Source organism: Meriones unguiculatus, chromosome 14, assembly GCF_030254825.1.
Source record: "Meriones unguiculatus strain TT.TT164.6M chromosome 14, Bangor_MerUng_6.1, whole genome shotgun sequence".
In the NCBI taxonomy this organism is placed as follows: domain Eukaryota; kingdom Metazoa; phylum Chordata; class Mammalia; order Rodentia; family Muridae; genus Meriones; species Meriones unguiculatus.
In genome coordinates, this window is record NC_083361.1 from 57,925,810 (window position 1) to 57,935,086 (window position 9,277).

Genomic DNA, 9,277 nt, shown 5'->3' on the forward strand with positions numbered 1-9,277 from the left:
GTAGAACTACTAGCTAGGGACAAAGTGTTCAAATGCTTACCCATGTAGAGGATGTTTCAAGGTCAAGTCCTAGTAAAGGAGTTACTGAAAACTATGTGTGTAGTATATTTGTGTGTGTGTGTGTGTGTTTTAAAGAGATTAATGAAAATTAAAATATAATAGGAGGACATGGTTATTTGTCCATTGGAATGGAAGTATGTTGACCTGAGATCAGTCCATAGAAATCCACCCCCCCACCAAAACACACAAAAAGCCAAGCCTAGTATAATGGCATATGCTTGCTATCCCAGCATTGTGAAGGTAGAGTTAGGTAGATCTCTAAGAATATTGGATTGGAAGTCTAGGTGACTAAGGGTGTTTGTGACCAATGAAAGATCCTTTCTCCTTGTTGGGGAATGCCTGAGAAACAATAACTAAGGTGGCTCTCCAGCCTCTACACAAAAGTGTCTTGTCCACACACCCATCTACACACACAAAAAAATAAAATAAATCAGCAGAAATGTGATATTTGTAGTTATATACCTCACAACACCACGTAACTACTGAATTATGAAGCTGTTCTGCATCCAAAGATGTTCCACCTATACGCACAAGGCAAAATACTTTGATGGACGCATACACATCCTTTGGTTCTCTCGTGATCTACAAATCTACAGTGAACTTTTATTCATATTTTGAACATCACTTGTTTGATCTTAGCACTACAACCTCCATGTCCTTAGAATTCTTAGTCACCGGCCACAGTACGCTTGGTCACACCACACGCTGCTCATTGTTTGCTCTTTCAGGTAAAGGAGAGTGACCTCTGCTCCAAGAACTTTCTGATAGACATCAGCTAGTCGGTACATTTTAATTAGAAGGAAACTTGACAGAGTGACCCTGCTTTGTACTTATGGCAGGTGGAAAGAGCCAGCAGTCCCTCCCAGGCCAGTGCTACTCAGCATCAGAATCCACAGACTTGCAAAGATGCTAACCCCATGTTCTGTCCTGTCCTGCATGCTTCGGCACGTGGACGCCTTCAGGAAAAGGAGTGTAGCATGTAGGGAGTTTTCAAAGGATAAGCAAGTGTAGGAGAAAGCACCCAAGGAACACCTAAACTGGTGCTTACATACAGCACACATTTCTTCTAGAATGAGCAGGCGTCTAATTAGGACACACACACGAAGGGAGAAAAGACAGATGTGTGTGAGGTGTGATATGAGAGGAACCAAGCAACTTGTTATGAAATATACAATCTCAGTAATCATATTGCACTTTAATTTACAAGATTTTTGGCTACATTCTGTGCTCTTTTTTGATTAAAACTGGAAGTCATTAAAGTATAAGATGCCGAAGGGTTTTTTGGTTATTTATTAAACTAAGCTCTGTGTCTTTACTGTTTATCAATTAAAAAAATCTGGTATATAATTTAAAACCTACAATTAATAGACTTGGTTTTTTAGTGATTTGTGAGTGAATGTCTCTGTATGTGTGTGTCTGTCTTTGTCTTTCTCTAGCTATCCAGATTTATCTATCAATGTATCATTTCTCATGCGGTGTCCCACACTCTGGGTGGTGTGTGTGTGTGTGTGTGTGTGTGTGTGTGTGTGTGTGCAGGACAGAGCTCTCTAGGCATCATAAATAATGTTTTACAGACAAGGTCTCTCATTAACCCAGAACTTACCTGTAAGTTAAGTCTGGCTGGGCACTGAGCTCCAGGAATGCCTCTGTCTCTATTTCCCCAGTACAGGGAAGGAAAGCACACTATTATAACTGGCTATTTTTCATATGGGTTTTTGGTGAATGAACTAAAAATATAAAGCTAGCAGTTTAACAACTGAGGTATTTCTGCAGCCCCTGCAGAAATTTCCTGTTGTATATATGTGTCATTATTAATTACAGTTTATTCACTTTATATCCCAGCTGTAGCCTCCTCCCTTGTCCCCTCTCAATCCCACATTCCCTCCCTCATTTCTTCCCATGGCCTTCGCCAAGTCTACCGATAGGGGAGGTCTGCCTCCCCTTCCATCTGACCCTAGCCTATCAGGTCTCACCAGGACGGCTGCATTGTCATCCTCTGTGGCCTGGCAAGGCTGCTCTCCCATCAGGGGGAAGTGATCAAAGATCCAGCAACTGAGTTCATGTCAGAGACAGTCCCTGTTCCCCTTACTAGGGAACCCACTTGGAGACTGAGCTACCATGGGCTATGTCTGTGCAGAGGTTCTAGGGGTTCTAGGTTATCTCCATGCATGGTTCTTGGTTGGATTATCAGTCTCAGAAAAGACCCCTGTGCCCAGATTTTTGGTTCTGTTGCCCTCCTTATGGAGTTCCTGTTCCCTCCAGGTCTTTCTGTCTCCCCATTCTTTCATAAGAACGCACTTTGCACAAATTTGGCTATGAGTCTCAGCATTTGCTTTGATATACTGCTGGGTAGACTCTTTCAGAGTCCCTCTGTGGTAGGCTCCTGTTCTGTTCCCTGTTTTCATATTCTTCTGATGTACCTCTTATTTGCCTTTCTGAATGAGGATTGATCATCTTACCCAGGGTCCTCCTCCTTGCTTAGCTTCTTTAGGTGTACAGATTTTAGTATGTTTATCCTATACTATATGCCTAATGTCCACTTATAAGTGAGTATATACCACGTGTGCCTTTCTGCTTCTGGGATCTCTCACTCAGGATGATCTTTTCTACTTCCCATCATTTGCCTGCAAATTTCATGATTTCCTTGTTTTTAATTGCTGAGTAGTATTCCATTGTGTAAATGTGCCAAAATTCCTGTATCCATTTCTTAGTTGAGGTTCATCTGGGTTGTTTCCAGATTCTGGCTGTAACAAATAAAGCTGCTATAAACATGGTTGAGCAAATGTCCTTGTTGTATACTTGAACATATTTTGGATATATGCCTAGGAATGCTGTATTTGGGTCTTGAGGTAGTCCTATTCCTAATTGTCTGAGAAAGAGCCAGATTGATTTCCAAAGTGGTTGTAAAAGTTTACATTCCCACCAGCAATGGAGGAGGGTTCCCCTTTCTCCATATCCTTTCCAGCATGTATTGTCACTTGAGTTTGTTATCTTAACCATTCCAATGGCTGTAAACTGAAATCTCACGGTTGTTTGATTTGCATTTCTCTGATGACTAAGAATGTTGATAATTTCTTAAGTATTTTTCTGCCATACGATACTCTTCTATTGAGAATTCTCTGTTTAGCTCTGTACCACATTTGTTAATTGGATTACTTGGTCAAAGACCTTAATATAAAACCAGACACAGTAAACTGTTAGAAGAAAAAGTGGGAAAGAGCCTTGAACTTATTGGCACAGGAGACAACTTCCTGAACAGAACACCAACAGCACGGGCTTAAAAAGCAACAATCAATAAATGGCACCTCATGAAACTGAAAAGCTTCTGTAAAGCAAAGGACACTGTCATCAGAACAAAATGATTGCCTACAGATTGGGAAAGGATCTTAACCAACCCTATATCTGACAGAGGGCTAATATCCAGAATATATAAAGAACTCAAGAAGTTAAAAAGCAACAAATCAAGTAATCCAGTTAAAAAATGTCTCATTGTCTTAGTAAATAGCGATTGTTCTGAATATTCTTAAAAAATAAATGAGCACAAACCACACAAAAAAACATCAACCCAAATTTTACCCTGTGTATGAGATGTGCAGGGATAACAATGGAGCAGATAGAGCAGAGACTGAGAGAATGTTTAACCAATGCCTGGCCCAAACAAAGACCCACCCTATCAGAGAATACCAACCCCTGACACTATGAACAATGCTCAGCTAAGCTTGCAGACAAGAGCCTGCAGAGATGTCCTCTCAGAAGCTCTATCCAGCAGCTCCTCAAAATAGATGCAAAGAATTATAGCCAAACATCAGTAGGTGCTTAGGGAGTCTTGGGAAATAGTGGGAGGAAAGTGAAAAGGACCTGAAGTGACAAGAACTCCATAAGAGAAACAACAGAGACAACTACACTAGGGCCCAGAAGGACTTACTGAGACAGAAGCATCAAGTAAGGACCATGCACGAGCTGGTGGGCAGCGGAGGCAGCAAGTGGATGCTCTAATAATGGAAGTGGGCATTGCATCAGAAATGGACTCACTTGCTAGCTTTTAGATCGCTTTCTCCTGGTGGACAGCCTTGCCAAGCCACAGGGGAAAAGAGGACACATTCAGTCCTGATACAACTTGATGAGCTGGAGTGGTTGGGAAAGGGAGTTTTCTTTTTCTGAGAAAAAGGGAGGGGGGAGGGCAGGACTGCAAGGGGAGGTGGGAAGAGACTACAAGCATGTAAAGGGAATAAAATAAATAAATGAGAAAAAGGGACACCCCATTAGCCACAGAAGATGCAGAAAAAAATTAAACAAACAAGTAAATAAAAAGAGGGTTTTATGTTGTCAGATCATATGTTTATGGGCCAGCTAGATGTCTATGTTAGGTAAAGGCATTTGCCACCAAACCTAGTGACCTAAATTTAATCTCAGGAACCAACAATGTGAAAGTAGAGCACCAATTCCTCAGTTTATTCTCTGATCTCCACACATGCACCATAGGGCATGTTAATGTGTATGCATGTATACACACACACACACAAGTGTGCAAACATACACACTCACACATGCACACTCATATACACATACAGGCACATAGACACAGAATAACTATAATTTAAAATTAAAAAAAACGAGTTGTATGTTTGCAACTTCAAAGATTTCTGATTTGAATTACATTCAGCATCTTCTAACTCAGAACGGGGATAGAATGTACAGCTTTGGCTCTCCTGGGTCACCAGCTAGAAAGTGCACAGCCTGATCTTCCCAGTCTCTATAGCCAAGTCTTTGAAGATGGGTGTCGATGATAGAGAAACAGATGAGAGATATAGATAAATGCATATGGATAGATAGACTAATACACAGATATACCTAGAGCGATAATAGGCAGATCAGTGGATACAGGTAGTAGAAAGAGATAGATTAGATAGATAATAGACGATAGATATATGGATAAATTATAGATAGATGAATGTGTTAATAGCAAGCATATGGAACAGGAACATGGATAGAAAAAGTATAGCAAAAATAGCTTGATCATTTAGCAAGTGATAGATAAAATCTAAGCAATACAGACAAGGCAAACTTTTTCAAGTGAAATTAGATAATTAAAGCTGTGTATGTATGTGCATGTGCACATGAGCACACACATGCGAGCACAAGAAAGAGTCAGAGGGAGTATACAGAGGTTTAGTTTTATATATGTATGTATACAGTTTGTGCATTTTATGATTTGTGCATTTTATGATTTCAACACGTTAGCAACATGTGTATTTCATATCATTTGCACATTGTTTATTTGTTCATCTGTGTTCACATGTTTTAGCAGTAAGAATAACTTCTTAGGGTGAGAGAAACTTCAATTAAGGAGAAGCCACAATCCTCTCACTTCTTGATGTTATGAGTCTCTGGTCATAGTGATTTGTCTTATTGTTCACACACCTGTGAAATCAAAACCTAAAACCCAAACCAGAAATCAAAGTCTTTGATATCTCTCACAAAGCCTTACAAAGTGTTCAATAAAAACCTGCCTGGCTTTCTCATGCTTTACACAAAGACTGAAGTGACTAAGGTCTAAATAGTAACCTTCAACCCTACCCTGCACACATGCCTTAGAGAACAAAATCAGCAATCTGTGCTTCTGTCTTGGGGCCTTTCAGGTGTGTGCCTTGGAGGAGTTTTCCCCTTGAGCAGACACTTGACAATATCTGTGCTGCATTCTGTTATCACAGCTGCAGAGAAGAATCGATGCAGACATTTCCTGGGAATGGCTAGGAATAGTGCTGAAAAGCCAGATTTAAGTAAGATAACAACCAAACAAAGAATTATTCAGTCCAAAATGTCCAGAGAGACAAACTTTGAAAACTCTGCTCTGCATTCTGGACAAAGCTCAAGATGGTTTGTATGTCCATAGGACAGGTGGTCTGCCTTTAGCTAGCAAAGGCTGAAACCAAGTAAAAGATTTCCTTCTCTCTTTCTCTTTAAGAGTTAAAATAGACTGTAGGCTTATGCTTTGTTTTCTACAAACAACTTCATATTGACTGATTCAACAAACCCTACAATTTCAGGAGAAGAAGGATGAATTAAAAGAAATAATACTGACTTTAAAGTACAGCTGATGTTAGGTATTTGACTAATTTATGGGGAAAGATTATTCCATGGGTTTAGGAAACTTTCATTGTAAAGTGGTTCTGTAAAGTTTTACTTGTTCTAACATTAGTTCTAAGACTAGTACTTGAATTCGTGAAATGTGGACACCTCCCGTGTTTTACATTAGATACACACTTGATGAGCTCAGTGTGTCAGCATCAAGTGTTCTGCAAAACTCCTGTATAAAGACTCAGTAGTGGTTCTAGGTTATATCCATTCATGGTTTTGGGTTGAGTGTCAGTCTCAGAAAAGACCCTGTGCCCAGATATATTTGGTCCTTGTGGAGCTCCTATCCTTTCCACATCTTACTAACTCCCCTTCCTCCCCTATCAGTGGACTTGGAAAGGGGCAGGGAGGAGACGAAGGAGGGAGGGTGGACTGGGGAGGGAATGAGGGAGTGGGATACAGCTGGGATACAGAGTTAACAAAATGTAACTAATAAGAAAAATAAAAAAAATTAATAGTGAGAATAGGCTGAAACTCTACTATATTGAAAGAGGGTTTGCATCATTTTTAGATATCTATTAGTTTCTAATTGATATCTCAGTTTGTTCACAGAGACAAGACAGAGACAACATTGGCCAAATGAAATTTTTTCCCCTTTTAGAAGTTTACAAGTGAGCATTTCAGCTGTGGGGCTCAGTCCATGTGCTCAGGATGACTCTCATCTGAAAGTACAATGATTTCATTTTCTTAGCTACAGAATATTATTTCTCCACTTTACACCTTTTTCTTCTACACGAGTTCAGAATCACATCTGCTTTCTGTGTGCTAAGAGAAGAAAACACAGACACTTCATTATTCATTACATTATCTAACCCATTATATTGCATGTGTGCTGTGTGCTTTGTCTTAATAAATACGTTCAGAAATCCCTTGAGATGGGCATGTACAAAGAAACATTGAGAGGAAAGAATCTGTGCACAATAAGACGCCAAGGATATACCTCTGACCTCAAGCAAGGCTCAGGGGTCCAATAGACTGTTTTGGAGGCTGACAAATGATCACTTAATCCCCTAATAAACTTTATGTGTAGAAGAGCACTTGAGATCTCACTTCACCTATGCACATCTGTTTGGAACAGCCCATGGGAACTGGACAGCAGCCTTCGCCTTTAATCATGGAAATAAGGTAAAGTTTAGACTCATGCACCCCATGGAGTATTTCCAGGGCCTACCTGCTATCTCTGTGTGGTTGGATCTGACCCTTTCAGAGCAGCAGAGAGCATCATGATTAAAACAAGCTCTCTGGTACCATCACTGAAAGGAGACTTTTTCAATGCCAAGATTGTATGTTAAAGAGGTTGCCAGCATTATTACACTCAAATGAGGGCTTTGTCTAGAATTTTTGTACTTTTCTCTTTTCATATTTTTCTTAATTTATTCACTTTATATCCTAATTTTAACCCTCTTCTTGGTCTCCTCCCAGTCCCACTCTTCATCCCTTTTCCCCCTATTCCCTCCCTTAGTCCACTGAAAGGGGAGCCCTCCTTTCCTATCATTTGACTCTAGCCTATCAAGTCTCATCAGGACTGCCTGGATCCTCTCCTTCTGTGGCCTGGCAAGGGTTCCCAGCCAGGCAGAAGTGATCAAAGGACAGGCAACTGAGTTCAAGTCAGAGATGACCCCTGTTCCCCTTAGTAGGGGGACCCACGTTGTTCTTTACAAGAAATACAAATATTCTAGTGGTCTCCACAGTAATGGGGACAGGGACTGTCTCTGACATGAACTGATTGGCCTACTCTTTGCTCACCTCCCCCAGAGAGGGGGCAGCCTTACCAGGCCACAGAAGATGACAATGCAGCCACTCCTGATAAGACCTGATTGACTAGGATCAGAGGGAGGAGGAGGAGGACCTCCCCTATCAGTGGACTGGGAAAGGGAGAAAAGGGAGAGTGGGATTGGGAGGGGAGGAGAGAGGGAGGTACAGGGGGGATATAAAGTAAACTGTAATTAATAAAAATTTTTAAAAGAAATAAAAAATATTCTAATTATATTACACACTCTCCATTTTGTTTATGGAAGAGATATTTTAAGCTATTTCTTCTGAAAGATCTCTGAGAAAAATATTATGAAGAGAAACTAAAACTTAAAGGTTAGCACAAGTTTTAGACTGAGAGAAAAGAAAGGACAAATACTTTGAATAAGAGAAATAAAATACAAAGCCAGTAACGTACACTTTCTTGATTTACCACTAATCACTTTCAGAAAACATTAAGAAATCTGATGAGGCTGGAGAGATGCCTTTGGGGTGAGGATCACTGCCTGCTTTTCTAGTGGTCCTGGATTTGATTCCCACCACTCCCATGTTACCGCACAGTCATTTGTAACTCCAATTCCCAGGAATCCAGTGCCTTCTTCTAGCTTCCACAGTCACCAGCACACATGTGCTACACACATACAAACACACACATACGCAAAACACACATATAAAATAATAGAGCAATTAAAATTTTTAAAAAAGAAGTCTGACATTTTGTTAATAAGAATTGGGGAAGGGGATTTGTAGTCATGGATGGTGATATAAATCCATATAAACCACTGTAAAGTGTTTGTCAATATACAGTAAAATTATAAACGCTTGTGTTTACTGCCTAAGAGGCCTTTTCTTCAGTATGTATCCTAGAACAATGTGACAAAAATTTGAAGACACTTTTGCTTATAAAATGGTGTTTGGTAAATATAACATTCACCAGATTAATGGGAAATAGATGTATCATATTCACAAATGCAATAGTTATAACCATGGCAAATATCTTAAGTCATGGGTGCTAACATGTTTGCGTCTCAGGAAAAAGAACACTAAAAAGCAAAGGAAGCAATTTGAGCAGAAGTATTCCAAGTGGTTGAAACTGATCATGTGTCTGTGTGCATATATAAATATATATGTACATATTGTGTATATATATAATTTTTCACTAGACTGCATGTACATGCTGTACACTTATATCACAGTATTATAAATAAGCATATATGCTCACTTCAAGTAAATGAAATATCAAGAAGTTATGCTAAAATATATATTTATGCCTAATTCATACAGCGTGTTCCATTGCCTTTAAGGAAAACTAGTGCTCATGAATGTGGTT